At 42.6% G+C, this 5,343-nt stretch overlaps 1 protein-coding gene across 1 annotated transcript in view; it reads left to right on the forward strand.

Moving 5' to 3' along the window:
- Nucleotides 1-5,343, forward strand: part of LOC138974160 (uncharacterized) — a 318,701-nt gene that overhangs the window by 124,252 nt on the left and 189,106 nt on the right. The gene's annotated exons all lie outside the window — the stretch shown is intronic.

Consider the following 5,343-nt stretch of genomic DNA (forward strand, 5'->3'; position numbering starts at 1 on the left):
ACATCCTGTACCTATAACGTCATCAGCTTGAGGTTTTACGTCATACATTTTCCAAGTTGTACACGTCGCGCTAGCCAAGACGCCACCTAATTGGATTCTGGAGAGCGATCGTGATGAACAGGAATGCGTTGGCTTCTGCAAAAATGTCTGTTCCATTTCAGCATAGTAAAATAACATGACTAGTTTTAGGGTAGGCCTATAGATGCAATAGCGGAATAACATGAGCTGTTTTCATGAAATGAGTGAGTGTTGGTGGATCTATTCGCACTGAAGAGAAGAAGACATGCGGCTATGGGTAGGACGTCAGCCGGCCTTGTTTATCTCACATAAACTCCATACTGACTATCCCCCCTCCCCCCGTCGCGATATTACCTTCGTGGTTGAAAACGACGTTAAACACCAAATAAAGTAAAGTAACGTATCCCCCCTCCCACCCAAAGCACAGGCACTCGTCACGAGCGGGTCGGGATCAAAGTGGGCTAGGCCTGTGCGCTCTCAAGACTACTACTATTACAAGGTAAAACTCTCTTCGTTGCTCTAGACGGAACGGAAGTCGTGGAGTTATCAGAAACCGAGATTGCAGCAGACGACAGACAGGTTGCGCATGCTTCTTGCGCATGTGACCCCGTGACCAGGCATAATTAAAAAGTTGTCAGCGGCGGTCGTCAGTCTGTTCACCGCCAACTTTCCTATTCCTTGATTCTTCTTGCAACTTTCAGATAATGGGATGCAAACATTATAAGATGTTTGATGGCTTGTTGACAGACCAGCTTTTTTGTTGGTCCAAGGGGACCATATCGTCTTTTGTTTCATCTTTATCGACCAAGGCCGAAGGCCGCGGTTGATAAATATGAGACAAAAGGCGATATGCTCCCCGAGGACCAACAACAAACTGCTGGTCTGACGACAAGCCACCAAACATCGTTTTTGTCATCATTTTGGTTGTGAAACAATATGCACAATAACCCACAGGGAGACGAATTTTTAGAATCCAACTCCGGGCCACAAAGCATCGTCACAGTAGCTCGAGATAACACGTCAACCTTGTATGTGACGTCAAACGTAGCTTGTTGACGCTTTTCTTCCAGTCTGAAAATGTACAGAGCTGCGATCATACGTGTGAGTTCAGTAAGTGTTGAGCATATTTCTTTTCTTTTTAAGTGTTTATGACTTTTCGTTGTGGATTTTTGCGATTACAGAGATAAGTTGCAAATTGACCATGAGTCGCCGCGGTAATTATCAACATTGATTGGGTCTTGAGAGTGAATGCTTACAATCGTTGTCCTCGGAAACACAAATCCAAAGCCGCGATGGTTCCACACATCAAACAATCAGCCTGATTGGCTTTTACTTTGACAATCCACGTTTCACATGAAAGCTCAAACCCATTCACCACCTCGATGTATTGCATGGGGAACATGAGATTTATTTCCCAGGTGTTTGTGAATGAAAACTCGTGAAAATATTGACAAAACTTTAGATTGTCTTATCCTTGTGATCGAGTTGGGAACCATGGATTCACCAGAGAAAATATATATGTTCAGGCCTGTAGTTGTTAATGTGACCAGTGCATCAAGTCTTCGTATGGTTTTCGAAAACTGGAAAGTCTGTAGATTGTAGATTTGTTTCACAACCACGAGCAGAGATAAAAGAATTGTGTGTTTACTGCCGCGATGAACTAATTCAAAGCCTGTTGTTGAACGTCACGAAACATACGAGCCATGCTTGTGACCAAGTTCTGCTGAAGACGCAACGGAGTCCACATTTGAAGGTGAGCGAATTTTCGAATAGATAATCCCCAACCCTTCAGCAGCCTATTTGAGAGAGAGAGAGAGAGAGAGAGAGAGAGAGAGAGAGAGAGAGAGAGAGAGAGAGAGAGAGAGAGAGAGAGAGAGAGAGAGAGAGAGAGAGAGAGAGAGAGAGAGTTTATTTGGTTACGTGGGTAGGACAGCTCACTCATTCAAGTAGATATCAAACTCAGTCTGTGCACATAGTTCAGTTGTAATACTGCATTCAGATCTAACGACCAGAAGCAAATAACAAGGTATGTGATTTTATGTTTCCTCTCTAGATTGATGTGATTTTTGGAAGCGGAAGGGTAAATCAGTTTCAAATCGTAATCTGAAGATTCATAACTAAATATGGAAGCAGGAATTTTCAAGTGATACTAAATACAGATTATAATTCAATCAAGTTTGCGTTTTAATGAAACAGATCCTGGAATTGGTCAGAATGCCCCAACTCATTAAAAATCACCGGTCATTAAGTAAAGGTTACATGCCGAGTCTCAGTGATTATTAAAAATAATGGTCTAAGTTGGTGGATCATGAAAAATGCGAGCTTCATCGAGCTTTTTCATGACCGCGAACTGAGACCATTATTTTTAATAATCACTGAGAGAGGTGTGTAACCTCTTTATTCCTCCTTTCTTCAGTTATTCAAAGAAAACAGGAGTTTTTGTGCGAAAGTTTGATCGAATCCGAATCACTCAACCAGTCAACCTGCGCAGGCGATCGATTAATGCGCGGTTGTATAGTTCCGTGCAAATCATTCCATTCTGTTAACACTTCTTGTCAGTTTACGACAGTGAAGATAATACTACCAAAAAAGATAACCCCGTCTACCTAGCTACTGTTACAAAAGAAACCCTAAACTACAAATTCTCGGAGCATTTAAAAGTCTTTACTGACGGATCCAAATTTGCAGACGGCAGCGTTGGCTGCGCCTTTGTGATCCCAGATCTCAAAATCTCAAGGAAATATACTCTTAATAAAGACATCTCCATATTCTCAGCCGAGCTATTTGCCTTGCTCATGGCATGCACTTTTATAAATGACCTCCCAGTCACACCGCGTGCGGTAGTTTTCTGCTCTGACTCGCGCTCTTCATTACAAGCTCTGCATCGAAACACATCAAATCGGGCAGAGCTACAAAGAGAAATCCTCTTTATATGTCACCAGTTAATCTCATCCGGCACATCCGTATCATTTCTCTGGGTCCCCTCTCACGTAGGGGTCCGGGGAAATGAACTGGCGGATGTCGCTGCCAAAGAAGCGGCAGAATCTAGCCCAGCTAACACTAACATCGGCTACTCAGTAACCGAGTTCTACAGTAAAATCCGTAAACTCATTCGAAGTCAGTACGTAACATCTCTGTCCTATCAACCCATTGATATGAACGATCTACACCCCGATCTCCCAACAAACCTCCTCACTATCTTCAGACGCCTCCGTGCCGGCGGCTGCCGCTTCCATATCTTTAACAAGTCCTGCCATTGTGGAGAACCCTATTCATTTCAACACATTTTCGCTCCATGCGCTACAAATAGAATTACCTTTAAAACCTTATATGACCATATGCAGCTCCATGGTCTGAGTCCCCAGGATTATCTGCGCAGTAGCAGTTCTCTAGGCTGGTCACACAGCTTGCTGCTGTGCCGACTGGTCAGGGACTCGGACATGGGGCTGTGGGTATAACTAAGCCCAGATTATCACATCAGCGTGTTTCAGTTTGAGGTCGAGTGGCTCCCGCCATCCCTCCTGATTCCAGCGACTACCTTTTAGACAACATATCCTCACCCAAGGCCCATTAGTCGCCAAACTGTACATATTGTTTTTATTACCACGGCCTTCGTGGCTTACATCTTAATCCTTTTATTTGTAAAAAGTTTTGAGATTTATTGTTCGTGTTCCTCTTACTTGCTCATCTATTTGGTTTTATTGGTGATCCTGAAAGGTTCCACTTTTTAACTCGATTTGAAATAAAATAAAAATAATATTACAAGCCCGTTATTCAAGATATAGAATACAGACTTATAATTCTTACCAAGAAACATCTTAACTACTTTTCATTTTAACAAATTCCACAGAGCATTATCAACTCAACCCCACCCCCTGCCCTCCTCTCCTTATTTTTTGTTTCTTTCTTTCCTCTTTTTGAAAGCGGACAAACACTCAAGTCCTTAATGGCTCAAAACCGTAGGACTTTTAATATTAATTTTAACGTAGAGCAGAAAACGCGATTTGTGACACTGCGAGCTGGGTGCTCCATGTGTGTTGTCGGTAGCCGTGAACGTGTCGAAGCTCTGCTCTAATTTGTCGTGAACCGGTCTAGTGTAGTTTGGCGCGAAGTTAGTAAGCGGTCGACTTGTGGTTTTCATTCCGAGACCTGTCTCTTTCAGTCTTTGTGTTTCGCGACTAGGCGTCAGCAGCAGAGTTTGTGTTTCTTTCAAGTGTGCTCACTGAGGAGAATCTGTAAGTAACTAAATGCTTTATTCATTCCTTATGCTTTATTCATTCATTTTGCTTCATTTTTATGTTTCATTTGATGCTATGATGTTTGCATATGTACATTTTGACGCTGATTTGGTCCCGGGCGATGTCCGACCAGTCTCGCGTCAGAGTTGATGACGCCATTTTGATCTAGCGGAGAGATGTGTTTTCTAGATCAGTTTCTAATTACTTTTATGATTTGGCGCTGAAATTGAGCGTTAATAACTTCTAATATTTGATGACCAGTTGTTCTAAAGTTGTTTTAGAGTCTTGTGAATTAAAGACTCGTAAGAATCAAGTAAGGCAGACTCGTTCTCATACGTTTCGTTTTCGCTGAGAAAAAGCCTGTCTCGCAATATTTTATGTCGAGAAGACCCATGTGTATCGTTGCGATCTTTTTCCCATTTTCATCACATATTATTTCTGGAGATCAGTAGAGTCTGAGTAGTAGTCGGTTAAAAGTCCAAAGTTAAGCCCTCCGTGCTATTGGCCCGTAAAGCTACCTATTTACGATTTAGGCACAGAAACCCCTACAATTGATGAACGGGAATTATGGTTGACACATATATTTTGGGTAGTGAACTCAATGAGAAAGCCTGTCTCACCATATTTTAAGTCGAGTAGACCTATGTTAGATCTCCTTTTTTACAAGGACAGTTTTATAACGATGAAGTCCGGTAAGGTAAGTCGAACCTTTCTCAGATTTCGGTTTTCGATGAGAAGGGATTTGAATACTTTGCTGGACGGAATTCCGCTTCGTAGCCAGTTTGTTGAGGAACAAAGAAGTTCTCAGTTTTCGCTTCGCTGAGGATCGCTCTTTGTTTCCAGTACTGTAACTGTAACTTTGTAGGCGAAGTGTACAACAAAATGACATGCTTTATGAAGTTTTGTGATGCGTCACGTTTCATGTGTTTGATCATGTTGCTGCATTTCAAGCCGTATGTCGTTGACGGTTGATTGGCTGATGTAAGAGTAGTGTCCGCCATTTTTGACCGGCGTCCCCCGTGTAATGATGTCAGAGCGCCCCCATTCCCCTAGGTCCGCCCCTGATACACAGGTACATGGCTTACCT

Source organism: Littorina saxatilis, linkage group LG8 (assembly GCF_037325665.1).
Source record: "Littorina saxatilis isolate snail1 linkage group LG8, US_GU_Lsax_2.0, whole genome shotgun sequence".
NCBI lineage: Eukaryota > Metazoa > Mollusca > Gastropoda > Littorinimorpha > Littorinidae > Littorina > Littorina saxatilis.